This window comes from Ammospiza nelsoni, chromosome 20 (assembly GCF_027579445.1).
Source record: "Ammospiza nelsoni isolate bAmmNel1 chromosome 20, bAmmNel1.pri, whole genome shotgun sequence".
Lineage (NCBI taxonomy): Eukaryota > Metazoa > Chordata > Aves > Passeriformes > Passerellidae > Ammospiza > Ammospiza nelsoni.
This window is the reverse complement of record NC_080652.1, coordinates 1560726-1581051: the sequence shown is the minus strand read 5'-3', so window position 1 is coordinate 1581051 and position 20326 is coordinate 1560726. Positions and strand designations below refer to the sequence as shown.

General features: G+C 50.8%; 1 protein-coding gene and 1 non-coding gene across 2 annotated transcripts in view; both read left to right on the top strand.

The window, feature by feature from the left end:
• The window catches only part of ZNF618 (zinc finger protein 618), a 150778-nt gene that overhangs the window by 16274 nt on the left and 114178 nt on the right, over positions 1–20326 (top strand). The gene's annotated exons all lie outside the window — the stretch shown is intronic.
• Positions 10436–10598, top strand: LOC132082433 (U1 spliceosomal RNA). The gene has a single exon (XR_009419800.1). It is a non-coding gene; the product is annotated as a U1 spliceosomal RNA (small nuclear RNA).

Genomic DNA, 20326 nt, shown 5'->3' with positions numbered 1-20326 from the left:
GGCATTGCCAGTGGTGGTGAGGAAGAGAGGGAGAGAGGAAGGAGGGACTGCAGCTGCCCGCAGGGATTTGGGTGATGGACTCATCTCCATCAAGTGAATTTTGATTTGGATCTTGGGATTAGGCACCTGGAGGGATGGGGCTGCATCTGCTTTTGGTGTGGGGAGGGCAGAGAGGAGCAGAGGTGCCAAACCAGGCTGTGGGGTGGGAAAGGGACAATCGCTGCAGGGTGAGCAGTGGCACTGAGTGTGGGAGTGGGGGATGCCAACCATGGTGTGCAGAGTGAGGGAGCTGTGTGTGAACAGCTCCTGTGCTTTAATACAGCATCCCCATCTTCAGCTCCCTCATTTCCTTCAGAGATGTTGAAAAGTTGGAGAAGACACAGAACATGTGAGTGGAGTGAAGCAGTTTGAGGAGTCAAATACTCCTTAGTGTTTGTTGTTAAACATTTGGGGACGTGCACTGTATTTTGGGAAACTGTCTGCCAAAAAAAAACTCACTTGTTGATTTTTATCTTCATGGAGCCAGTTCTCCGTGGGTTTAAAAAGCAGAAAATTAAAAAAGCAGGTAGCAGAGCCCTTGGTTTTAGCAAAGTGCATAGCAAGAAACAATACCTGGAAGCAGGATCCAAACACTGAGATGACAAAATGAAGACGCAAAAAATGTTTCTAAAAGTAGGAGGTGGAAGTTTTGAGCGGCAGGGCAGATTGGCTGTCAGAACAAGCTGCCAAGGGGAGCTGTGGGTGCAGCATGCTGGGTGCTGGTGCTTGTTCTCTGTCTGTGGAATAGAGCTCAGAGCAGAGAGCCAGGGCAGAGCTGTGCTCTGGTGTACAGAATGGCCATTCTGTGCCTCACAAAAGATGCCACTTTCTGCCTCTGCCTTGGTGTCCTGTTTCCCAGTGTCTGAAAGCAGATGGTTGGGGAAGGATTGTAAGGAACAGAGGAAATATTGAGTCAGCTTCCCTTTAATTTACTCTCTAGGTTCCACCAAATGGACCCTAAATTATTCTCACTTCCAAAGCCTACAGGATGTTCCAAACCCTCCAGACCATCACCCACACACTGGTGCAGGCCCTTGCATGAAGTCAAAGTATTTCCAGGTGGCTTTTTTCTCCCTAGAAGAGATATAACTAAAGAAATTCGTATGTAATCTCCTGTAACACTGAGCACAAAAGGATATTTGTTTACTTTTTGAGGCAGGAAATGATAATGAATAAGGTAGTTAGGGAACACATGGGGCTCAGTCATTAAACAATCTGCTTTATATTCCTAATGCAAAAGCAATGGGCTGAGAGCAGAGAGAAGAGTGCTTAGAGCAATATAGAAGAATATAGATTTTTATGGAAGCACTTGTGGTCTCGAGGAGACTCCATTCCCTCTCCCAAGAGGAAACCTGTTGTTGAAAAGAGAACCTATTGTAGAAAAGCTCTTGTAGACAAAATGGGAGATATTTACAAACTGCTGCAGAGATCAGAGAGGAAATTTCCCCTGGTTGACTCTGAAATCAGGCAAAAAATGCAGCAACTGAGCTGAGGTGGCTGAGTGAAGATGTAAACAGTATTAGGAGCAGTAAGCAGTAGGCTTTTAAAAAGTATAAACAGTCTGGTAAGGAGGAGGATAGGAAGATCTATTAAAATAAGCAGAAGGCAGTTAAAAGGATAATTAAGAAGGCAAAAAGAAGTAGAGAAGATCTAATTGCTAAGAATATTTTGACTTCAAAGAGTTCTTTAGATATATTCAGAGCAGACAGAAGCTAGCAGAGGAAACTTGTCCATTGAAGAGATGCCAGGGATTGGAGCAGGAGATGTGAGAAGAGTGTTTGTGAATGAGCTGTGGGGTGCCCCTGGCTGGGGCTGTGCCCACAGGGGGTGCCTGGCACACCTGTGTCAGACCCAGCTTGTGTCCTGTGCTGGGAGCCCTGAGGAGCACAGGGAGCTGCAGAACCCTTGGGCACCTTCACCTTGTGGGGATGCTGTTTTTAAACAAAGTCTTGAGGTCTTTGGCTGCACAGCTAAAAACCTGTGAATGTGGGGGTGACCCTGTGCCACAGCCAGGCGTGAAGATTTCTCTGAGGACCTTCATGACTATCAGGTTGGAGAAGACCTCTCAGTTGAAGATACCTTTTCCAGAAGAAGATCATTGACCAGTCACCACGTTTTCAACCAGAGCAGAGCTCTGAGTGCCATGTCCAGTCATTTCTTGAATACCTCCAGGGATGGGGACTCTACCACTTGCCTGGGCTGCCTGTCCCTATGCTTGACCACCCTTTCCCTGAGGACATTCGTCCTGATGTCCATCCTGAGCCCCCCTGGCCCAGCCTAAGCCGTTCCCTCTGCTCCTGTCCCTGTTCCCTGGGAGCACAGCCTGACCCCCGGCTGTCCCCTCCTGTCAGGAGCTGTGCAGAGCCACAAGGGCCCCCCTGAGCCTCCTTTGCTCCAGGCTGAGCCCCTGCCCAGCTCCCTCAGCCTCTCCTGGGGCTCCAGCCCCTTCCCCAGCTCCGTTCCCTTCCCTGGACACACACCAGCCCCTCAATGTCCTTCTTGATGTGAGGAACCCAGAACAGGACACAGGACTCGTGCTGTGGCCTCACGAGTGCAGAACACAGAGGGACAAATCCCTCTCTATGTTCAGCAGGCACTAAATCAGAAGGAAAGATAATGCCACAACTGAAACACATTCTGGCTGGAAGTCCATGAGTCTTGTGCATAAAAACCTGGGGACAATTTATGCAGTTTCTTGCTAAGCTCACCCGATTTAGATTTTCCTGCTTTGATCAGAGTTGCTTTTCTCAGCAAGCTGCCCTTGTGGAGAGCTGGAGTGTTAGGGACTCCTTTGTATATGTAATTAAAAGCAGTCTTGTATCTTGATATCCCACTGTGGTTAATGTTTCCTTTAGAAAAATGGGTTGATTTTAACAGGCTGGGAAAACTGGGGATTCTTCTGGTGGCTGATGCAGGGGAAGATGGGCTCCTCTCCACCTGCTTACCCTGGTTTAGAGGGGAGGATCAGCAATGCCAGGAGATCTTGTTTGGTTCTGGATTTTGTGTTTGTAAGGTTGGATTCTGTGTGTTCCCACACCAGATCAGCTGTCACAGCCTGGAGCAGGGAGGCTTTCCCAGCAGTGGGCGCTTCCTCCTGGTTCCACCAACGCCTCATCGCTGTCTGCTCACAGACATTTCTGGAGCTTGGATCCCTCCCTGCTCTTCACCCAGCCACCACCACAGTGAGGATTTCAACAAGTTTGGGAGGGAATGAGCAGTGACCCAGGGCTGCAGTGTGGCTGTGCAGGCTGCTCCCGGGGAGCTGTGGTTGCACGGGCAGTGCCATGCCAAGGGCCGGTTCTGTGTCAGCGAGCGCCGCGTGCCTGGTGTCACATCCTCACTGCAGGCTGGAATTCGCCTGCTGGGAATGCCACCAGAGCCATTGTTCCTGGATTAGGACTTGTCCCTTGAAGCATCACACCAGTTGCACAGAGCATTTCAGACCCACAGCCCTGCCTGTGTGCTCAGCTGGGGGCTGCCAACTCCATCAGCTTGAATGAGGTGCCCGCTGTGCCCAGCGTTGGTGCCACTCTCTGCACAGCCCCACAGGCTGTGTCCTTATCTTAGGGAGGGCCTCCTGGTTGTTGTTGTTGCACAGCCCTTCCTTTCTTTGCAGGCACTGAGGTAGTAAGACCCTTCCTTGGCATAAATGAGATCAAAGGGTGGGAGAGCAGCAGCCCCTGGATTCACACCTTGGGGCTCAGGTGGAAGCAGCAGACCTGGTTAGCTTGGTTCCATGATGGCAGCAGGATGGTCTTTGAGCTGTTACGTTTCTGATGGAGTGGAGAAATGTCTTAATTATTGAATAGTTAAGTTTTCTCTTTTTCAAATGGGATTTGAGAGGTTTCATACTAAATGTTATTAGCCCACATAAGGAGTTACAGTCGTAGGAGTGAAAAAGCTCCTTGTATAGAGAAAGAGCTTGGGAGTGATATTGGGCAAGTTCCAACAGGTCCAGGTGGATGTTTTTCCATGTGCCCATGCTGTTTGAACAGTAAACCTCTTTATTTTCACCTGCATTAAGTGCTAATGAGAGCAGGGTGTCTGTGGGGCTGAATGGGAAATAGATAAAGCAAGACGAGCACACCCCGTCTGTGTTGTGCTCTGCTTTCCTCTTCCCTCAAATCTGATATTCTCCAACTTTGTATCTCATCCAACCAAATTATGATCAGAGGAAAATGGTAATTTGATTCAAGGGGAGAAAAGTTTAATTAAAGTCCAAAACCAGTGTGTGGGAGATATTTGTGCAGAAGTTGCATAGATCTTGAGAAGCTTTTGTCCATCAGCAAATTTAATTGGCAGCAAAAGAAGTTTCATCTTGTACTGGAAAAGAAAAAGAGGTTTATGGAGTCCTGGAGCCACCAGCCCACAGAAAGAGGAGATAGAAGCAGGAAATCCTGGTGGAGGGAAGGGTTTGCTGGTGAGATGTTACTGCACTGAGCTGTGCTGGTGCTGGAGCTGCTCTCAAATCCCAGCTTCTCTGTCCCCCCATGCTGTGGTTGGGTGGCGTCAGCTCAAATGTCAGTGAAGGGGGAAGGAAAGGGGTGGCTGAATGGTGTCTCTTAATGACCCTTTGGGAGCATGGCAGGTGGGAATGGGATGCAGGACACTGTTGGGACTCACTGCACTCAGGAGCCCTTGCTCTGGGACGACGTGTCCCTGGGGCTCAGGTCCTGGCAGAGAGGTAGTTGTGTGGACCTGCTGCCTGTAGGAGCAGTGGTGGATGAGACCAAGTTATTCCCTAACATACCCTCCATGAATTGTTTGTTGGAGAGAGATTTTCCAACAGTCCTGTCCTTCAGATTTAGTTTGTGGCGTTGCTGGTTTTGATTTGTTTCAGTTGCAGGATTTGTAGTGAAACGTTATTTTCAAAAATAAATTCTGTCCTTTGAACTTTGAAAAATTAATCCTTTTTCTTCACTTTTTTCTTCACTTCCTTGAAAGGATCATTTGGAGTCTTTCAAGGCTGAGTAATGCAATTTTCAGTAAAATTCTCCCTCCAGTGAGCCTTCACTGGATGACCTGGTTGCATCAACTCTGATGAAGCAAGCGCAGGAGCCACACCTGCACTCAGGTGCGCTGCTGGACATGCTGTGAGCGGGGTGTAAATGCAGCCAGCGCCGTGCTGGGCCTGGCAGGGAGCACTGACCACCACCAGCAGCTGCTGCATCCCCCGAGATCCTCCTGCCATGCTCCTGGCTCACTCTTGTGTCTCTTGGCACCCAGGGCAGCGCCGTGGCTTTGGCCGGCGCTGCAGCCTCGCTCCCCGCTTGGCCGTGCTGCAGATGTGGTGTCAGACTGCAGCCCCAGCCCAGAGACTCCTTGGCTTGTTGTACCTCTGTGGCTGCTGCTGCCTGCACGTTCAGAGGCATCCAGGATTTCCTTTAAAAATAGCTCTGTGCTTTTTATGAGGAGGATTTTCCGAGCGCAGGCTGGAGGCAGAGCGGCACGTTACAGTGTCGGGTTTGCCGGCGGCGTTACTGAATAACTGGAGGTGTGAACTCCCTCAGCCCTCGTTTGTTGGATGTTAACGACACTGAGAGTCATCCTGGGGAAGGGAGGAGTGGGTGGCAAGCAGAGCCTAAGAGATGGGAAAGGGAGCCTGGCCAAGAACACGCTGTTGCCAAAAGACCAAAGTGCTGGTCCTCTGCCTTCTGTCTGTGGTCATCTGCTGCCGATCTCACGGGCTCGTGTTAGCTGGAGCCTTCTGGGGGTTGATTTATGTCCCTAACCTTGGAAAAGAACATGAAAAAAGTAAAAAAAAGCAGGGCTTTGTGCCAGGTTGGTGAGTAACTTGGCTTGTGGAGGGGAGCAGTGAGTGGGGAGCAGGAAACAGAAAGAGGAGCTGGATGGCTCTGAGGAGGAAGGCAGCACACGGTGCCATCAGACCACTGCAGCCACTCAGGGGCTCACCTCTCTGGTGTTGTAAGGGGATGGGGACTGTGGCACTAAAACCAGAGCACTGGAGTTCAGCAATGGTGTGGGTGTGAAGGGAGAAGTTCCCTTCAGCAGCTCTCCCTGCAGTGTGGTCAGCAGCTCACAGGGACGTGGCTGAACTGCAGCGGGTTTGCTGTGACCTGGGTGGGGATGTTGCTGCAGCATCAGCTCCGTTCAGGGCTCAGCTCTGCTCCCCTCATGCTTTAAGGCATGGTGTGATTCCAGCTCAGCACCAAATCTGGAGCTGTCATCCCTCTCTGCTCACTCTGGGGTCTTACTGGGCTTTCTTGTATGCCTTGATAGCAGTGGCTCTGGCTTGTGTGGCATCAGCTCTTCAGCACTGCTGGCTGAGGTCAGCCCTGGTGGAGCTGGGCACTCTGAGTCAATGTCCAGCCTGGTTATGAGTAGTTGAAGAATAAACCATTCCCAGGGTTGGCAGAGCCATGGACAGGAGCAGGAGCTGGGTTTGAGCCCTGGAGCAGAGCCATGCCCCCCTGCCATGCCCTGCCTCCACTGGGCTGGGACCAGACCCCACACCAGCTCCCACCGTGGCTCTGAGCCCTGGAACAAAAACACCGCTGAGCAGTGCTCTCACCCTTCCAGCTGCTGCCAGGCCTCCCCTGCATTTTTATCTCAATAATTGTATTTAATGCCTGAAGACTTAGGGAGCTTCTGCCTTGCAGCTGGAGCCATGCAGTGGCCATGGGAGCCCTTCCTTTCCAAGAAGCAGGTGGACCTTCCTCTTAGGATGAAGCCAAATGGAGAATTCTGTTTTAGGACGTGCTATATAAAAATACTTGTGTCCCATCTGCAGTGTGTGCAGGGCTCTTGTGCCAGTCTCCGCTCCAGGGCAGTCCTAGAATGTTCCTGAGAAGACACCTGGAAGCCCTCAGGCTCCCTCCCTTAGCCCTTTCCAGCCTTCTGCCCTCTCCAGGGGCCTTGCAGCCCTGCTGCACCCCTTGGATGTTGGCTTTGAGTGATTGTTTGCTCACAGGTGTGGTGCCTGAGCAGCTCCCTGAGTGCCTGGCCAGTGTGGCTCACACAGAGCTGTGGGTCCAGCAGGGCTCCTGTTGGGCAGCCTGACCCCACAGGCAGGAGGATCCCAGCCCCCCGGTCCTGCAGTGCCAGCAGGAATCCAGAGCTGTGGCATGAGGGGGCACTGATGTCCTGTGGTCTGACCTGTCCTGTCCCAGGGGGCTGGAACAAGGGATGCACTGGGCAGCTCCCCCTCTCATGCTCCATTTCTTCCAAAATTTGCAGAGGTTTCCCAAGGTGCAGCTCACCATGGGGTACAAAGGGTTGGTGACAGGCAATTGGTCAGCACACCACCTCAGGAAAAAGGGTAAAATCCCAGTATTAGGCAAATGTGCAGCTTCCCTGTGATTGTTTTTCTTTATGTGAAACTCCTTGATCATCTGAGTGGCAATGGAGGGCAGCACCTAATTCCACCAGGGACCACAGTCATTTGTGAGCAAACTCTGCTCTGTTTGCCGTGGGGATGGCTGTGAATGAACCAGCTGGGTTTTCTGTTACAGTGAGAATTTATGGCAGTGTGTTCTCAGCCTGGCAGAGTCTGCTCTGCCTTTCCTTCTCCCTGGTCCATGGAACAGGGACTGCTGGTCCTGAGCACTGGATGTGGAGGTAAAGGACCTTTGGTCTCCTTGAATTCTGAAATAAAGCTCAACTTTCATATCTTAGGGGTTTTTCCTCATAAAATGTTGGTGCCTGGAGTTACATGTGGCTGCTTCATTGCTATTATGTCTGATGGTTTATCAACACAATTTGGGCAATTTAAATTTCCATGAGGAGTTTACCCTGTTACTGGGATTCTTTGGAGCTCAACTGAAAAATAAGTAAGTTGATATTAGTGGCTTAAAGTGCTGCTGTGTAAAGATTGCATTTTTGAAAGTTAAATAAATTTTTAAAAAGTTAAATAATAAAAAAGTTAAATAAACAATATGAATATTTAAGAAAACACATTTGGTACCTCTGTACCCCATTTCCCAAGTTACTTTAAGCTTCTGCCTGAAATGCCACTGCCATGTGCTTCCCTGCCTCTGCCCCAGTCCTGGCACAAATCTTGGCACCACATCTGGTGCTGCTGGAATGAAGGAGTAGTGAAATGAAACTTGTGCATTTCCATTCCTTCCTCACTACTCCCAGAGTAGTTTTGGGACAGGATGGCCAAGCCTGCAGGCTGTGGTAGGGATGGGTTCATGGCACAGTTGTGATTTCTGTTTATTTTGCCTTTTTAAACAATTCCTTCCCTTCCCTTTCTTCTCCTGCTGGTAACTTGCACTGAGCTGATGTTTTCCCTGCATGTAAAGGGCAGCTGAGATCAGGTTCAACCCCTTCCTTACACAGAGCATGGATCTATTGGATCTTTTTTATAATTCTACTCTGATTTGAGTGGTTTCCTTGATTTTAGTGGTTTCTGCCCCTTCTCCCCCTTGGTGCTGCACATCTCCCCATGCAGGGCTGTGAGAGGCTCCTTGGGAGGGGTTGCACCCCCAGCCCCTCCTCAGAGCATGGGATACCTCACCCATTTCAGCTTTGCTTTCTCTGGGAGGTTTTCTTCAGTCCCATTTGCTCTTGGCAGGTTTTTACTGCTCAGTTTATCCAAGTCCCCCTGAAGCTCGGCTGTGTTGCAGAGATCTGTGGTGATGTTTTCGTGGTTGATGTGTGTGGGTGTGAGGGGGCAGAGCAGGGATGAGCCAGGGGAGCACCAGTCCCAAAGAGCCCCGGACCATCACTGCCCAGGGAGCTCTGGAGCCTGCTTTAGTTCTGCCAAGGAGAGGTTTGGCTCCCAGCCCCTGGAGATGGCCAAGAGTGTGTGGGAAGGAAGCGTTTCACACCTTTTAATGCAGTAATTGAAATGCCTTTGGGGGGCTGAGGTGTCCATGCACAGTGTCAGGGCACAGCTCGGTGCCCACTGGTGCCCCACGCCCCTGCCAGCCGGGAGAGCACCAGCTCTGAGCCTGTCCAGGGTGCTGCTGGAGCTCCTGCTGCTCCTGCAGCCCTGGCTGGCTCAGGGAAAGTCAGCTGAGGAGTTGGAACCCATCCCATCACCGAGCTCTTAGTTCTGGGCTGGCCATGACCAGGTCAGGCAGCACGTGTGGCTGCACATGCTGGCAGGTACTTCAGCAGCTAAAGCAGTTTTTGGGGACATTATTGTGACAGTGGTCACAGGGGTTTTCAGGTGAAGCAAGAGATGAGAATGTTGACTCTATGATTAGAAGGCTTGATTTATTATTTTATGATACATATATTACATTATAACTATACTAAAAGGAATAGAAAGTTCTCAGAAGGCTAGCTATGCTAAGAATAGAATAGCAAGAATGATAACAAAGGAGCTTTCTCAGACTGTCTGAGATAGCTCAGTCCTTGATTGGCCATTAATTATACACATCCAAGATGGGCCAATCACAGGTGCACTTGTTGCATTCCACAGCAGCAGATAACCATTGTTTACATTTGTTGCTGAAACTTCTCAGCTTCAGCAGGAAAATCTTAAAGAAAAGATTTTTACAAAAAGATGTCTGACACACAAGAGCAGCTGAGACACATAACAGGTCCTCCTGAGTGACAAGAGTGTGAGAAACTCTGAGAAAGTCTGCATTAAAGCATTTTTGGGGACATTACAGGTCCTCCTGCAGTGACAAGGGTCTGAGAAACCCCCTGCCTGTATTTGCTCCTGCATACACAGCAAGCTGGAGCTGGCTTTCCCAGCTGGCCACTCTGCTTTGGGGTGAGGATCCTCTATGATCCCATCAGGCCTGGGAGAACCTGGTGAGATTTTCTCTGGACAAAAGGACCATCAGCTTGTTGAACACAGTGTGGGGCCTGGAGTTCTTGTTTGGGTTTTTTAATAAGTGTTTCTGTCTGGGCAAGCAGGAGGTGGTGTTGGTGTTCTGCTACCTGAGCACCCATCCCATGGGTTTCCTACTTGGCTGTTTCCACTTTTGGAACCACTTGAGGGATTTTGGGCTGTGTCTCCCATAGGGTGGGGAATGCAAGCTGCCTTTGGCTGCTGCCTTTGCTGCTGGAGCCATGCAGAGTGTGGATGAACATGTCTTTGGAAGCAGCACTGCTGGTGGAGGAACTTCCTTCATTTCATTTGTGCCAAGTCCCCCAGGTCAGCGTTGGTGTTTGCTTGCTGTGTCAGCAGTTGCACTTGGTTTCCCTGGAGCAGTGTGTGTGCTGCTGTGCTCAGGGCAGTGTGATAGGCCCCCTGTGCTGGGTGTGCCTTTGGAAGGCCCTCCTGGAGGGGGACACTGTGTGTGTCATGTAGGGCTGAGCTGGCAGGGTCGGTGCTGGTGCTGTGGGAGCAGGAGCTGCAGGATTCTCCTGTGTGAAAGGGGAGGAGTATCCAAAGAGAGAGAGAGCTTCCCCCAGGCCATCAAACTGCTCCCCCAGAAACCCATGGGCCTCCTCCCTGCTGGGGGAAGGCAGCCCCATACTTACCTGGCAGGGAGACACCACAATCAGGCAGGTGAGTTTCCCAGGGCCAGGCTCATCCCTGGCACTCTGGGTGTGCTGACCCCTGTGATTTCCCCAAATGTGGGAAACTCAACTGCATCATTTGTGCTACTGGGGGACTGTGTTTGTGCTCTCCCCTCCTTTTTTTATGCTCTTCCCAGGGAGGTGGTAGAGTCACCATCTTGGTGTTTAAAAAAGACTGGACATGGCACTTGGTGCTATAGTCTAATTAAGGTGTTAGGGCATAGGTTGAACTTGATGATCTTAGAGGTCTTTTCCAACCTCATGATTCTGTGATTCTGTGTGATTCTGTGATCCCTGTGGTGCACTAGCACGGTCCCTCTGCAGCCAGGGCTGCTGGCAGCCTCCAGCCCTGCTGGCCCAGGCTGCCTGTGACCCTCCTGCCCATTAAGCATTAACAGCCTTGCCCACAGCTGTGTGGGTGATGGCTGAGGCTGTGCCCGTGTTCCTGGAGCCTGTGCCTGCTCCTGCACTGCTGTGCTCATGCTGCTGCTCTTGGGCTCCTGTTTGCCAGAGCTGGGGTGCAGCTCGTGCTTGTTGTAGCTAATCCACCTCTGGCTGTGCTCCTCTGCTCTCCCACAGGGGGAAAGGGGCCCTTCTGATCTCAGACAGCCCCAGCAAGGGGAATGGTGCTCTCCTGTAGGCCAGCACTGGATGTCTTACTCCATCCAGGAGCACAGCTCACTGTGTGAGCCACACAGAACCCTCATTTGAGGCCCTGGAGTCTCAGCTCTGGGCCTGCAGAGGCTGTGGGGATGGTGGTGGCACTTTCCTGGTGGGAACCAGGCTCTCATCCTCAATTAGAGCACACACTTTGTGTGCATCTTTAGCCATGAACATGTAGAGGGATTTTCCCCATCTCCTCCTTGTGCTCAGGGCTGATAAGTGAGAAGCTGGAAAAAGAAGTAGGTTTGGTTGATGAGGTGGGCATCAGTCAAAGGCTGGACTTGATCTTGGAGATCTTTTCCAACCTAAACGATTCTGTGATCCTGCACAGGGTGCAGGGTGTGGTGGCTGTCCATGGGAACTGGCCTGGACAGGAGCTGAACAGTGCCCTGTGGGGCAGGGGATGCAGGCAGGGAATATGATGCAGGCAGGGAATGCAGGCACGACAGGAGGCATCCAGCTCTGAGCAGCTGCTGTTTATTTGGGAAAGGAAATCCTCCAGCTCGGGTCGTGCTCTTTAGGAGCGTGTCCTGTATGGCTGGAGCAAACTGATGGAGAGGTTGGGCTTTTGTGGACTGTGCTGTGAGTGGTTTGAAGCTGCACTTGAAGTTTTATTTGACTGGAAAGCATTTAGGAAGTGATTTTGAATCCATTTGGTTGATTCACTGCTATTCCTGCAGTAGGATGCAGAGCAGTGATTCTGTAATTAATTTAATTACATGCTTATTCAATCTTTCCTAAACTAGTAAAATTTCAGAATGCTTTTGAATTCAATGAAATGTGATTTTTCAGGGCCAGGAGGAAGGGAAGATGGGGAAATTTCAAGTTCTGTTTTCTCCCTTGGTTGGTTTTCCAGCACTCCCTCCCCACCGCTGTGGTGTTGGCGTTGGGCACCCCCAGCCTGATTTTGGTTATTTACCAAATTCCTGCCTCTGCTTGGTGCTTCCCTGCTGAAATGGAACCTTTGAAAGAAGCTTCACGAATAAAATCATAAAAAGCCTTTTCTTGTTCTTTCCCCCACCTCCTCCATCTTTGCTGGTACCTAATGTTCATTTCTCTCTGCTTTTATTGCCTTTGAATTTGGCCAAAACAATCTATTATGTAATTGGGCTAATGAGTTCCAACCCACTCCATCTTTCCCTCACAGCACAGCGAGCAGCTAATCTCTTTCCAGTTTACCTTTCTCCCCTTTTCAGTTGTTAATTTAAAAGTGTCATTTCCAAATATGCCACTCCTCCTCGCTAAGGCTCATTTTTATTTATTTTTAAACTCTGTGGAAGGCCTTGAATGAGTAACTGAATATCTCCTGGGCTCTGGAATTTAACAGTCTTTGCCCTTTGTTCAGCTGGGTCAATGCATGAATTCACAAGTTACTAAATTAAAAAGGAGGGAAAAAAAAGGAAAATGTCTGATTGTGGATTAGATTTAGATTTTTTTTTTTCCCTGAAAAAATGAAACACAAAGAGGAACTAGTGTTTGCAAATAGTTTAGAAAGTAGCGATTTATTTTAAAATCTTGTACCAAGGCCAATTTTTAAAACAGAATCAAGCACTGAACTGTTTTTTTTTTCCCAAAGGGAAAGTGGTCAAATCCAACTTTCTGTGTTTAAGAAGCTCGAAAAGGTAAATCCCCTTACAGCATAAACATGGGTAGAGTGAACAAAAGCTTGATGGGCAGAGGTTATAGCTGGAGCACAAAATTACCTCAATGCCAAGATGGTTTCCTTAATTTTTCGTGTCTGAAGAAGAAGGTCCTGTCAGGCTGCTGCATAGACAGTGTGGAGTGGCAGAGCCTGAGTGCACACAGGTCCTGTTTGTGACAGCAGGAGCACCCTCCTGCCTGGACAGACCTCCTTGCAATTTTTATAAAGAATTGTTAAAAAGAGTGACATTTCCATGAGAAAAAGAATGGAGGGCAGCAGTGCTGGCTGGTTTAGAGCAGCTGAGGGTTCAGCCCTGCCTTGGGAGCCATTCCCTGGTGCTGAGGGAAGGGCTGGGCTGGTCAGGGCAGGAAAGCAGGCGTTGTGATTGCTCTGTCTCCTTGCTGCTCCTCACAAACCTTGGGATGCTTTTCCATGCCCTGGGATGAGCAGGACTTCCCTGGGAGGCAGGGAGGGAGCCTGAGCCCTGCCATTGCACAGGGCTGGGGGTCTCCCCAGTGACTTATTTCCCAATAACAGCACTCCTGGAGCTCAGCAAGGGGCTCACAGCGTTCAGGGTTTTGAGCAGGGGTCTCTTGACTGTGGCTTTTCTCTGGTTCTGCCATGGCAGAGCTCTGTGCAGGGGCTTCCTGAGGGCTGGGGAGCCCCAGCAGGGCCCTCCCAGGCTGGGTCCTGCTCTGCAGCTTGGCAACATTTTCCAAATTTGTGGGAGACCCCTCCCACCCTCCTCCCCATGACCTTTGAGTCAGTTGTGAAGCATTCCTTCCTCTGCTCCAGCCGCTCCAGGAGATGACTTCCATGCTGCCTCCTCCTCCTCCTCTCTCAGTGTTTTCAAGCTCTCAGAGGAGGATTTCCAGGATGTGAGCAGGCTGCTGGTGGCAAGGGACCCTGCTGGCCTTAGTGCTGGTGATGGTGTGAGCCCAGATGAGTCCAGTGTGGCTTGAGGACAGATGGGTTTGCCATGAGAGATGGTTCCACCCCAAATTTTAGCTTCTTTCTGTCCTGTGAAGCAATGGCAGCTGGTGTCTGGCAGTATGTGGCAAGAAGAGACTTAAAATATTTTAAATTTCTTTTTAATTCTTCTTTGAAATGCATTTTAGTGTTTTGAAATTGGCAGCTGTTCCAAATTTGGGTGACTTTGGCCATTGCCTCCCTCAGCTTTGCCTTTGATAACTTTTTTTGCATTCTAAGTGATAAATGCAACTGGAGACCTTAAATGACCTTAATTTCCCCAAATTGGATGCTTCGTGCCCAGTGTGACAGACTCAGAGTTAAAATTAATATAAATTTTGTAAATCAGTAGACTGACCTTTTGGTGAACTGGAAAGAAATGTCAAATTTCTGTTTCCTTCCCCCCCTCCTGTAATCAGCAGTCTGTAATGAATGAATTATTCCTAATTTCAAGATTGTAGCTCAAAAGGGCACTCAAATGGCTGAAATCCCATAAGAAAGACTGACCTTTTGGTTGTCTCTGATGAAAATTCAAGATTTTTCCTGAATTTAGCAGTCTGTAATGGACTGCATGAGATGTTACTGCAGCTTGCAGGAGCAGCTCCTCATTTATTTCCTTAATATATTTATATTAACACTGCATGATCCCCCAGAGCACCTTCAGTGCCTCAAAGGAGCATTCAAGGTGTAGTTAAGATGCTGTGCCAAGACTTCTCTACAGGTACAAAGCAGCTGTGAAATAAATGATTTCCCTCCTGCTCCAGGGGGAATTGATTATTTGTCATCTCCTACATTTCCTTGGCTGCTCTGAGGCCCTGCTGCAGTTTTGGTGATGTTGGGACGTGCAGGAAGGTCCACAGGACTTGGAGGTGTACAAGGAGCAATAAATCTGTGTTCCCCACAAGGTACTGCCAATGATGTGGATGTGATTTTGCTCAGGAGCTGCTGGACAGAGGTCTGGGATTGGAAAAGGTGTTTATCTGATGTGGATTAGCACAGGGTCAGCATGTGAGGGTTTAATTGCTTCTTGTTATGGGATTTTTTCATAGAATCATAGAATGATTCTGCCTCTGGCTCTGGGGTCCTCAGCACAAGATCTGTTGCTTTTGGAGTGAGGCCATGGAACTGCTCCAGGGCTGGAGCCTCTGCTCTGGAGCCAGGCTGGCAGAGCTGGGGGTGCTCACCTGGAGAGGAGAAGCTCCAGGGAGAGCTCAGAGCCCCTGCCAGGGCCTGAAGGGGTTTGTAAAAAGGAGGGAGAGGGACTTTTCATATGGGCAGACAGTGACAGAACAAGGGGGAATATTTTTAAGCTGCCAGAGGGCAGGGCTGGATGGGATATTGGGAATTAGGAATTGTTCCCTGTGAGGGTGGGCAGGCCCTGGCACAGGGTGCCCAGAGCAGCTGTGGCTGCCCCTGGATCCCTGGCAGTGCCTAAGGCCAGGCTGGGCAGGGCTGGGAGCAGCCTGGGACAGTGGGAGGTGTCCCTGCCATGGCAGGGCTGGCACTGGATGGGCTTTAAGGTCCCTCCCAGCCCAGACCAGTCTGGCATTCTCTGAACACCCTGGGCCTGCTCAGATCCTCCATTACCCCAGCAGCCCCTGATTTCATTTTATGGCATCTTCCCACTCTCTCTGCATGTTCTGCATTGATTTCTCTTTGTGGGGTTTCCATCATCCAGGTGATCTGTCACCTTGCCCTGTCCTCACCAGGGGCATCCAAACCCCCCCTCCCCTGTGTGAGCCAGATCCTCCCTTTGTGTCCCTGAGCAAACAGCCCGAGGGGCCTGGGCAGCTCCTGGCAGCAGCTGGACAGGGCTGGGAGCACCTGGGACAGTGGGAGGTGTCCCTGCCATGGCAGGGGTGGCACTGGGTGGGCTTGGATGTCCCTCCCAGCCAGTCCAGCCTGGGCTTCCATGGTGAACAGACAAGGAATCACACATGCTTGGCCTCCATAGCTTGTTCCTCTGTTTGTGTCCCTAAAGGGGGGTTCCCTTTAGCTACAGGAACATATTTTGTAATAGATAATGAGTGGACAAATTCTGGAGAGAAGTTTCATGAAAGTCCCTGCTGTTGTGAAAGGCCCAGCCCGGCTGGCACCGGGCCCTGCATTTCAGCACCGGTGGCCACCAAACCCTGCAGAGCCGGGCGGGGCCGGGCAGCGCTGGGGCCCTGGGCCCTTCCTGGGCACCCTGAGCCCTCCAGGCCCTTCCCGGGCACCCCGAGCCCTTCCTGGGCACCTCAAGCCCTCCAGGCCCTTCCTGGCACCCCAAGTCCTTCTGACACCCCGAGCCCTTCAGGCCTTGGGCCTTCGTGGGCACCCCAAGCCCTCCGGGCCCTTCCTGGCACCTCGAGCCCTCCAGGCCTTGGGCCCTTCCCGGCACCCCAAGCCCTCCAGGCCCTTCACGGGCACCCCGAGCCCTTCATGGGCACATCAAACCCTTCAGGCCTTGGGCCCTTCATGGGCACCCCATGCCCTTCACAGACACCCCGAACCCTCCAGGCCCTTCATGGGCATCCCAAACCCTTCCCAAGCACCCTGAGCCCTCCAGGCCTTGGGCCCTTCCCTGGCACCCCGAGCCCTCCAGGCCTTTCATGAGCACCCCGAGCCCTTCCTGGGCACCCCAAGCCCTTCCTGGGTACCCCGAGCTCTCCAGGCCCTTCCCAGGCACTCCGAGCCCTTCCCAGGCACCCCAAGCCTTCCAGGCCATGGGGAGCAGCTGGAACATGGGACAGGAACAGTCATGGTTGGCCATCACTGACCCTTTCAGAGATGCAGATTTATTTGAAGAAAAGCCAACTCTCAAGTGCTCTGGGCTCCTTCCTTACCTTGCTGGCAGAGACAGAGGTTCCTAAAACCAAATGATACAACACATCCATCCTATAAACATCTCACTTGTGGCTCTTTCACAAATGAAACCAGGGTGAGATCACTTCTCCTTTTCATTGTCTGGTTCTCCTCCGCACCGCAGCACAGTAAAATTTTGGAGGCTGCAATGTGAAAGCAATACTTAAACTTATACCCAGTTTTCCTTTTAATTTTATTAAATGATGAAAATATTTCTAGGAGAAATAGATTTTGAAATAGATTTTGCAAATTGCACCACCAGCTACTCTAAAATAATAAATGTGCAGTGTTAAATTCTTTGGCACTATTTCTGAAATGCCCAAATGCTGGATAGTGGGTTAAACCCTGCTCTCCTGTTGTGTTTTCAGCTCTTCTCTCAGACAATCAGACCATGAGATGTTTTGCTCAGTGCAGTGCTATCACACTGAGCCTTAAAAAATAATAGTAAATAAATAAATAAAGGGCAGAAAGTTTACTGTCTTGAAGTTTGTATTGTTAATTTAAAACTCAAAAAAATTTAAAATTTCTATATTTTGGCTTTTAGAGCCTACTGTAGTTGTGGTGCTTAACAGCACACTCCAGGGCTGAGGCTGCTCCACGCCTTGGCTTGTGCTGGTGGCTCCCGTCCAGCTGAGAATGGTCTCTGGAAGCTGAACCTTTGCTTCAGAAACATTGCTCAGCACACTTCCCACACGTCTCCAGGATCTGGGAACAGTCGAGGGTGCCACAAAGTTTTGGGTTTGTTTTTCAAAATCCATGCCCCTCACACAGTGGGGCACACTGAGGAATCCCCAGCTGTGCAGGGAGGTGGCAGAGCAGTGTGGCTTGGGAGCAGTGGAGAAGGCAGGGGGAAGATGTGCCTGGCTGTGGGCTAAGGGTGACTTTAGCAGGCAGGGAAGGGCTGCACATCATCCCTGCAGCAGCACTGCCCAGGGCTGCTCACCCACAGCCACCCAAGGGCCTCCTCATAGAGCTGCTCCTGGAGAATCAGTTCATGCTCCTGATGATGCCCCCAGCCAGGGGCCTGGGGGTTGGGTGTGGGCAGGATTTATCATTTATGTGCTCAGAAATGTGTTGTGTGGGCTCTGCTCTGAGATCCGCTTTGTGGTAGGGTTTAGTGGGAATGGTGGTGTATCTTGGTTTGAACACAGGTGTCTGCTAAGGACAGCAGGAGCCTCCACTGAAATGGAAAATGTAAACCCCCTCCCTCTGAATTATTATAATTTTGAAGTTAAGGGGCTCTCAGGTAAAGACATGGAAGCAGGAATAACAGTTCTTTACAAGGGAAATTAAAAATACAAATGCAATAGTTAAATAAAGAAAACCAACCACTGCCATAGTCAGAGCAGTCCCTGCCCCCTGTGTGTCAGGGGGTGTCCCAGCCCCATCCCATGGGGGCTCAGCCCTCCTGCAGTGCCAGCTGTGGCTCTGCTGCAGCAGGGATCCTGCACAAGGGGGGAGTTTTCCTCTGCAGCTCCAGGGCTGCTGCAGATGGGCCTGGGCTCCCTCTGGCCATGCAGGGCAGCAGAAAGCTGCTCCTCTGGCAATGCAGGGGGCAGAGGCTGCTGTGCTGTGCCAGGCTCAGATTGGATCCAGGCAGGAATGCTTGGCTCCTGCCCTGGGCGCAGCATCTCCCCATGGGATGCTGGCATTGGATCAGCCCTGCAGGGACACTCAGTGGCCATGGACAGCAGAGATCTCCTGGAGGGAGGGTTGGTGTGGGAGAGATAAAGAAACAACTGCCCCATGGACAGCAGAGAGCTGCCCCAGCTCTGACAGGTGGGGATAGAACAACACACCCAGCTGCACCTTGCAGCCTGAGACCTGGTGTTTCATTGAAGGTTGGACTTGATGATCTTGGAGATCTTTCCCAACCTTAATGATTCTGTGACTCTCTGAATCTGGTTCTGTGCTCCCTCCAAGTTGCCTTCCAGTAGCTGCTCTGTTTGTTTTTGTGTGTGATGTGAAACACTTCAGCATTTGGCTTGGGTTTGGTAGGAATGCTTGGTGTCTTCCATCCTGGCTGGTGTGAGAGCCTGGTCTTATCTTTTACATTTATAGAATAGTAAAAAAACAGCAACTGGATAAATTAATGAAAGAACTTTCTGCCAAGAGCAACCAAGCACAAAGACAACCCCTCTCTCTTGTGAAGCCCCTCAGTGGCTCAGTGAAGGATGGGGGATGATTCTGGAGGTGTTGCACTTAGGATGATGATGTTGCACTTAGGCTTTTCCTGGTTTTGTACACTTTTCTAACCCTTCTATGGACCCATGGTCTGAGCCTGCTTAGCTTTCCTCATGCAGGCACTCTCAGACAGGAGTGGACCAGCTGCTTTCCATTTTTGCAAGGGCTTGATCCTGCATGACACTGAGTGATAAACACAGGATGCAGGAGCCAGAGCGTTTCACACTCAGTGGGTGAGGACTGATGGGTCTGGAGCCAGGCCAGGACTGCTGCCAGACAGCCTGAACCAGCCTTCTACCTGTGCCATGGAGCAGTGATGGTGCTCCTTGTTCTGAGAAGGGCTCTTTTCTTCTAAGGACTGCTGGAACAGCCAGGGAGGTGTTTTCCATTCCACTGTGCTGGGCTGTGCAGCTCCTCATGCCTTCCCTTGCTCTGCTCACAGCCCCTGGAGAGCATTGCTGGGGTCAGGTGAAGAGCCCAAGCCTCCCTCTGTGTCCAGGAGGAGTAACAGGGGCTGATGTTGTGTCCACAGCTGGACCCAGCAATGTCTCCAATCACCTCAGTCAGGAGAGAAAGGTTGATTATGGATTCAGTCATAGAATCCTAGATGGGTTTGAGTTGGAAGAGACCTTAAAGCTCATCCCATTCCTCTGCCAGGGGCAGGGACACCTTTCATTATCCTAGGTGATCTTACAGGTCCAACCTTGCTGATGGTGTTCTATATTCTGATTTAAATACATAAAAATGCAGCATGGAGTAAGTGCTTGACTCTGAAAATCAGTGTGTGGGTAAGGTGTTGAAGAGTGAAGGTCTTGGGACATTTTTAGTTGCCTTTTGAATGAGTTTATTCTGTTTGGTGTGTTCTACACTTCATTAAAACCAATTAATGCTCATTCAGACTGACCTTAACAAGTGACTCCCAGAGTTGTAGCCCCTAGAAATTGTATTTAGCCATAGAGAATGGGAACTGTTAGAGCCTTCAGCAGTGTCCATCTAGCTCAAAGCTGTGGAAGATGGTTGGAGAAAAGCAAATCTTGTATCCACCAAGCACAGGTGGGGTTGAGACTTCAGCTGAGCCCAGGTTTTATTGCTGGAGGGGGGCAGTAGTTGCACTGGCTTTGCAAGGACATAGATTAGAAGCAGATCTGGCAGTTCAGAGGCCAGACTGTGTGTGGTGGCCAGCACTGGTGCCTGGCATGTGCTGGGCTGCCCAGCCACCTCTGCAAGTGCCACTGCCTGCTGGCACTGTGGCCACAAGGGCTCAGAGCTGCTCTGTGTGGCTGGGCTGGAGCAGGGAATCCCTCACAGGGAGTGCCTGCACAGCAAAGGCACCTGAGTGATGGCTGGAGTGGGGTGGGCAGTGTCCCTGTGTCCCCAGAGGCTGCTGTGCCAGGGCTGGCAGTGCCCTGGAGCCTGGTCTGGGGCTGTTGGCAGAGCAGAGCTCAGTGGGAGCACAGGGGCTGGGCTGGGGGACAGGGCCAGCTCTGGGCTCTGCATCCTTGGCAGAGAGAGGCCATAAGAGGCTGCTAGGTCTTGGGTGGA